The following is a 7,849-nucleotide window of genomic DNA, read 5'->3' as shown; positions in this document are numbered from 1 at the left end:
GACACCATTTTTCAACTACTAGCACAAAATTCAGTAACTTAGGTGGAACAAACCTTAGTAAATAGTGCATGGAAGGGCGGTTATTTGATTGCATATCCAATAATGTGAAGTGCAGTAGGTCGCAAAGGAAGTGGAGCCCTGATGTGCTGCAGCTTCATCTCTGAGAATGGGGCCTTCTCCAGGTCTTTCCAGGTCTCTCTGCAGAGGTTGCACCCAGCGAAGACGCATTTCCAGGAGGGATCATATATTTTTTGGAAAATATAGGTCCAGGTGGAAGGATCTGCACATACGTGCTCCATAAAGAAGAATGCTCCGCCCTGAAAACAACAATTCGGAAAAACTGTAAATAATGTTCTTTTATCAATACAACAAATGTGTAAAATAAGGCAAGACGGGAGTTATACAAGAGACCAACACGTCTCCTATAAGGAGCGCATAAGAAAGAAAGCCCAGACTGCGAGGCACCAACTAAGCCTTACTCTGGAAGATCAAATCTTGCCACTCAGCTATTTGTGATCTACAGTCGGGCACTTGCCCTCTTCCACATTAACAATGGCAATGCCAATGGCAGCTGGTCCAGAGATGGTTGCAGGTCACTGCTCCTCCACTTTTTGGGACTCTTTGTGTTGTGCTAAGCACTATATTCATATGCACTATGGAAAAGTACCTTTCACTCACTCCATGATCTTAATTTCCCTTTCTTCCATGCACACTTTCTGTAACTCAGCCCTTATCAGTGCAAAAAAACTATACTTTTCTAAATTTATTGTCTCATATTCCCCTCACCGTCTGCTTCTTTTTCAGCTTCTTAATAGTATTCTCTCCCCATCTCCTGACCTCCCCCCTTTCTTCTTCACTCACTTCTACTGACTTTGAAAACCTCTTCATCTCAGAAGTTGCACACCTACGTTCCTCTTCATCGGCCATTAGCAGCACCTCATCCTTTATCCCTCCTCATCGTTTGTCATCCTTCTCCTCCTACTCTCCTATATGCAAGCCTGATACTGCTTCTAACTTTGCTCGCATTCACCCTACCGCTTCTCCCCTCGATTCTATTCCTTCCCCTCTTTTTACTAAGCTCTTTCCTTTCCTGTTGCCTTATCTAACTTCTCTTATCAATCTATCCGTTTTGTATGCAGCTTTCCCTCACTGAGTATAAGAATGCAGTCAAAAAACTTGTCTGGCCACTTCTGCACCTTCATGCTACCACCCCATCTCTGTTCTACCCTATCTTTCTAAAATCTTGGAACATGTGGTCTATACTAAAGTCTCATCCTACTTTGATCACAACTCTCTTCTGCCACCAACTCAATCAGGCTTACATCTGTTTTACTCCACACAAACAACCCTCCTCTCAGTTTCCGATCCTCTTTTATTTGCCAGGCCCTCTAAACTCTCTTCAATTCTTATTTTACTTGATCTATCAGCTGCTTTTGATACAGTTGATCATTTTACACTCCTTTCCACACCACAGTCTTTAAGATTCTCTGGTAATGTTCGTTCTTGGTTTCAGTTGTATCTGTCTGGCTGTTCTTCTGTTGCTTAGAGTGGCTCAAAGTCCTCCTCTTTTCCCCTTTGTCATGGAATTCCCCAAGGCTCAGTCCTAGAACCTCTGCTTTTTTCATTGTACACTTCCCCTCTGCCGTCTATTATTTCTTCCTTTAGGATTGTGTTGCATTTCTATGCTGACGAGTCTCAACTCTATGGGCCTCATTACACGGTAGGCGGTGAGCCATGGCGCTATTAGCGCCATGGCTCATGCCGGTAAAATACCGGCACCGCCTTGGCGGAAAGGGGATTTACCGCCCCATTCCAAGGTTGGAGGGGCGGTAAATCCCCTTTCCGCCATTGCCCTTCCCCATTCCCATTTCTGCCCCATAGGGCTCTATGGGAATGGGGAAGGCGCTAATTACGGCACCGCAATTTTGCGGTGCCGTAATTAGCTCCGAGGTCCCTTAGCGGGTTGGATTTTAATGCCTGCAAGAAGCAGGCGTTAAATCCTCCAACCCGCAAAGGGACCTCGTAGTACGGCGGTAAGGGTTAACGGTCACCGTTGCCATTAACGGTGACCGTTAACCCTTACCGCCGTCCGTGTAATGAGGCCCTATATCTCTTTCTCCTCCTTTTCTGGTACTCTTCAACCTCCTATTTCTGATTGTCTTCTCTAAATTCAATCTTGGATGCACTCACATTATTTACACCTCAGTCCCACAAAGGCACATATTCTATTATTTCCTGCCTCTACTGTCCCTACTCCTGTTCCCCCCTGGTATTCATTTTACTCCAGCCTCTCTTCTCGTCATGTCTTCCACCTGTAATTAAGGTGTCCTTTTTGACTCTTTACTTTCCTTTCACTCACATATTTCTAATGCTTCTCGTTCCTGCCTTTTAAAGGTTTTTAATGTTCGCAAAGCTCAGCATTTCCTCACATTCCATGTCAACAAGCTTCTTTTCACTGCATTGGTCTTCTCTCGTCTTGATTACTGTTCCTGTCATCTTGTTGGTCTCCGTGCTTCCCATCTTGCTCCTCTGCATTCCATCTATAACTCGGCCATTCGCACTATTTGAGGAATTCCCCCGGGTTCTTCTATTTCTTTCATTCTTCACTCTCTTTGGTGGTTATCTTTTGAATTCGGATTGCAGTTTTGCGTTCTCCGTATTACGTTAAAATGTCTCCATGGGCTGGCCCCTGCTTACCATTGCTCACTCGTTTGTTTGCTCCCTCTTGTACCCTTTGTTCCCAGTCCCAGTTTCTTCTAACTGTCCCTAGACCACCCTGCTCCTAATCTCGTTTTCGCACTTTTGTCTCCCTAGTCTTTGGAATGCTTTATCACTATATATTAGATCTATTGCCTCATACTCTCTCTTTCGCACACATCTTAAAAATCATTTGTTATCCATCATGTCTTAACTGCTACATTTGCAGAGAATCTGAAAATATTTAGAAAAGATTGGAGTCCCTGTCTCCCTGCAAAGTGTAATATATAGGACATTGATTGGGCCATCAGCAGCCCAGACCGTGATGCACGCACAGCAGTGTTCAGGGTATTACAGAGACTAATGACTGAAAAGTCACTGCCTTCATTCAGTGGGCACTGAAACTTGCAGCTCAGTGAACACAATAAAGGACTTTTCAGCCACCATCTCCCTGCTTGGCCTACGCCTGTGGTGGGGTCAGAATGCTGACCCACCACCCTGCCTGCCTGTGTGCTGTCCTCAAGACTGTGCCGCTTGATCCAAAGGAGAAAGAGAGAAGGACACCATCAGCTCCTTAGGCCATCCAATGTACGTGTTAAAAAATGTTTTGCGTGTTACTGCAAAGTTGTGTGAATTTGTGTGTGTATGAGATTTTGTGTGTGTGCATGTATGTAGTATGTGTGTGTTTCTGTGTGTATGTAGGCGGGAGATTGAGTTTGTGTCAGTGTGTGTGTTCATACTTGGTGAGTGAGGAGTGCCTGGCGTTGACTTCAGTAAGAGTAAGAGGGGTTAGTGACTGTGCCGGTTGTGCCAGAACGATGAAAATATTTGTTCTGGCCAATACTGACATATATCGAGCAGAGCAACTCAAGGGAGGTTAGAATTAATCTTAAACCTCTGGCAACTGCTCTGGGCAACCGTCCAGACCATCATTCTTCAGCCTGCCAAGCCATTAGAGAAAGTGGAAAGACTGTATGTAAATCAGGCACGTTACCACCCGAAAAGGGACAGTCCAGATCAAAATGCTAGGTCACATCCCTACTGGAGGAGACCACAAGCAAACCCAGGCATGCCTCATCCATACTGGGTGTGACCAGAGAAGTGTAGCTTGTGTTTCTACACCCAGCAGGCTTGGGACCCACATCTGAGGACACCCACACCACTTGGGATGACAAAACAAAACAAAAGAGCTGATAGGTGGGGTTGCTTGTCGTCTTGTGCAGAAGGAATGTGACCAAGCAGTTCGAGCTAGTATTCACTTAGACACTTTGCGGTCCACTTCGCGGGGCACGCAAGGTTTAGTACAAACAGGGAGCTGAGTCTCCAGTAACTCCAAAGCAGTAAAGTAGAGCACAAGCAAAGCACTGTCAGCAGGTTCAGCAGGTACTGCAGACTGTATTCACTTAACAGTTACTTCACAGTCCGCTTTACGGAGTACACAGAGTTTAGTAGAAACAGGGGGCGGATCCTCCAGTAACTCCACGGCAGGAAAGTAGAACACAAGCAAAGCACTGGCAGCAGGTTCAGCAGGTACTGCAGACTGTATTCACTTAACAGTCACTTTGCGGTCTGCTTTGTGGAGCATGCAAGGTTTAGTAGAAACAAGGGGCGGAGCCTCCAGTAACTCCACGGCAGGAATGTAGAGCACAAGCAAAGGGAGACTATACAGAAGAAAGCTAGACATGGAGGTGGGGAAAAATAGACCATAGAGCTATTGGGGAGGAAAGTCGGAGGGGCACAAGAACAAGGAGAGGGGGAAGAGGACATAGCAGAGGAGCAGGAGTTGCACAAGACAAGGGCTAGTAAGCTAGAGGCATGTCTGAAAACTTTGTGCTTGGAGAGACTGCGTCAAGGTCTGAGAATGGCACAAAGGGGGTTAACCCTGGCATCCCCAGGGCCCATTGCCATGTTTGCTAAGATCTTAAAGAGAGTGACACCTGGCGCACGTTCAGACAAACAGTAGCACCAGGGGTGGTGGTGCCAATAACACATCAAGGAAAGAAATACATCCTGGCAACTTCTCCGAAAGCAAATAATCCAACTTCAAAAGCCAAGAAAGAAGTGCTGGATCCCTTAATCCTCAAAATACTGTGAGTGATTGTTCAACAAACCGGTGGCAAAGACTAAGTAAAAAATAGAAGGACTGAATGACAAAACGAGCAACAGAGAAAGAAAGCCTGATTACTTTGTATTCTTTGATTCCCCACAGTGCAAACTAATCTCTTAAACGTACTTGACCCTTAGAGTTCGTTGTGGACCCATCAGCCGTGACAGGCTTTAGCAATAACTTCCAAAGGAATATACAACTGGAAAGCGAATAGCCGCCTTTGCACACACACATGCGCACGAGTTCATTTTAGAGGATAAAGCTTTTGAAGTGAATAATCCCAGAGTATGCAGCAACAACCCATTGTGTGATAATAACCTTACAGGCTTTCTTACCTTGAAAAGCACCTCCTCAGGTAATAAAGAGCCTGCCTGTTACTTAGCTGTGGCCAAATAAAATGTAATTGCTCTGTAAAAATCTAAAGATTGAAAAGCAATCTGCGTCAATGATAAATGGTTTGTAAGAAACATTGTTAAGTAAAACAGCTGATTAAAATAAAATGCTTTTTTCAGAACACATGAGGGTTTAATCACAATACAAAAGGTAGCAAAAGATGGTTTAGCCCCTCAGTGTGTCTTTAGGCTTTAGAATGAACAAGAAGAGCCTTCTGAATTTCTAGCAGCCAGGGTTCTGCCCAGGTAGGTGCAACACAAGTCGTTTTGGATGCTAGATTTGGCCACGTTGGGAATAAAAGAGAGCTCATTGTCTAGCGTGAGGGATAGATGCACTTGTTGCAAATGCTAGTCCACATATGTTTGTACTGCAAACACGATTAATCCTTCCTACCACCCCTGATAATGCACATGTTCTCCTCTGAGATACCAATATGCCCAAACGTCAACTCCTCAGGTACAAGGCCGCTGAGTTCAGGGACTGAGAGGATGGATGCAGGCACATCCCTGCTTCTGAATGCAAATGTTCTCCCTGACCAAAAGACCAACTGCATGGACCCGCTCCAATATCATCATGTCTGAGGAGCAGAACCTCGACATCCACCACTGGGCAATCAGAATAACTGAGCAAAGGTTTCTCTTGAAACTTATAATGTTCCTGTGGCAATGCCACTATCCTCTTTCAAGAAATCTTTAATGCAACCCCCAAAGAGTGGCGCACCTGGGCCATCCAGAAGGTGAAAAGGGGGTATCTCCTGTTCAGATGGCTGACAAAAATTCCCACCATGGGAAAATCCCCACCATCGAAGAAAGGCAGATCGGACAGCTGGATGCTGTTCTCATTCATGAATGATGGCAGACAGAAGGCTGAGGAGATCTCCTCAACATTGAGAGACCCAGGCAGATGCAGAGCCTAGAGGAGAATATTGTCAATTAATGGCATATTCCCACAATGCCATAGCATAATTCACAGACTTTGTACTGCCCTCTTTGTTCTGACCAAACATTGCTTTAGTGTTGTCTGCTAGGATCAACACCACAAGGCTGGTAACATTTGGAAGGAATGCCTTCAAGACAATTGCTCTAATCACTGGAGCATTTTCTCAGAGGAATAAATAAAATTCAGAGTATTAAAGAGGAAAACCTTTTACCATTGGAAAGATTCTAAGTAGGATGAAGACAGACTTACCTACGTAGGCGCGGCTAATAAATTCAAAATGGCAGTTATAAAAGCCAAAAAGGATTCATACAAAAGGCGTATCCAAAAAGTCCAACATGACCCAAAGAAAATATTCGCTATTCTCAGGGAATTGTAAAAACCTGATATCAATGATTAGGAACCCATTTTTAAAGATCAGTAGTGGTGTAAACAAATACAAAATGCCATGATTGATAAAACTACGAAAATAAAAAATTGTAGTACCCAAATCATAAACTCACGAGCTATAGACCCTTATAAGGCGGTCCAAGGTCAACCACCCATTGTTTTGCCCGCCATACCCGAGTTTGACTTCAGAAGTATAACATAGGACGAAATGCGCATCACTTTGGCTAAACTTAAGCTCTCTGTAAAGGTGATAATTTCCCAGCTACTGCTATCGAGGCCTGCTCAGAACTTCTACTTCTCATTAGCCCCATAACAAGAATTGTTAATGCCTCATTTAAGGAGGGCAAGATTCCCACAAGATTGAAGGGTTCCTGGGTCACCCCATTGTTGATAAAATCCAACCTGGATCCTAAAGTTGCTACTAACTATAGACCCATGTCTAACTCACCTTTTATTCTAAAGATCATGGACAGAGTAGCCTATGATCAACTCTTACAGCACATAAAATACCAACCTATCCTGAACGAAGCACAATCAGGATTTCAGCCAGATTTTAGCAGGGAATCAGTTCAACTAGAACTAAAATCGAACATGATGACCAACATTAATGAGGGGAAAACTATGTTATTAATGTCCCTGGATTTGTCATCAGCGTTCGATTTAGTGGACCATCCTCTTCTTTTGGACAGATTACAAAAACGAGCTAATTTGAGTACACTAGCTAAAGACTGGATGCAGTCCTTCTTGGGGCTCAGTACTAAAAATGTTTGCAGTAAACAAGCAGAAGCCAAACCCATTTTAGTCAGCTATGGGGTTCCCCAAGGTGCGGCACTCTCCCCAGTCTTATATAATCTTTTCACAGCCCCCTTCTTCCATCTGCTGGAGGCAAAGAAGATCTGCTTCTCAAACTATGTAGACGATTCCCAATGTCTCATTCCACTCGAGGCGATTACGTTAATGATGCCAATTAAGTCTCGGAAAGATATAATCTCATTCACAACTGGGTGGACAAGAATGGTATGGCTCTGAACCATGGTAAAAAAAAACTTATGCTGATCCTGACTAGACCTAGACTAGCTAAGCTCTCGACAGAATACAAATTCTTCCATATTTCGGATTGTCATTTTCCAACAAAAGACAAAATAAAAATCTTAGGTGTAACATTCGATCAGAATCTGAGTATGTCTGACCATGTTAACAGCCTGGTGTCAGCATCAGCCTACTATTGTAGGCGCTTCTTGCACATATCCGTCCATTCCTAACCCAAAAGAATTGGGAAACCATTGGCAGAGCCATCATCTCTGCTAAAATCGACTATAGCGGCTC

General features: G+C 44.2%; 1 pseudogene; it reads right to left on the bottom strand.

Moving 5' to 3' along the window:
• The window catches only part of LOC138582278 (thiol S-methyltransferase TMT1A-like), a 36,870-nt pseudogene that overhangs the window by 805 nt on the left and 28,216 nt on the right, over positions 1-7,849 (bottom strand).

This window comes from Ambystoma mexicanum, chromosome 3q, assembly GCF_040938575.1.
Source record: "Ambystoma mexicanum isolate Mex_15411 chromosome 3q, UKY_AmexF1_1, whole genome shotgun sequence".
Taxonomy (NCBI): Eukaryota; Metazoa; Chordata; class Amphibia; order Caudata; family Ambystomatidae; genus Ambystoma; species Ambystoma mexicanum.
The sequence above is the reverse complement of the archived record's forward strand: the minus strand, read 5'-3'. Positions and strand labels throughout refer to the sequence as shown.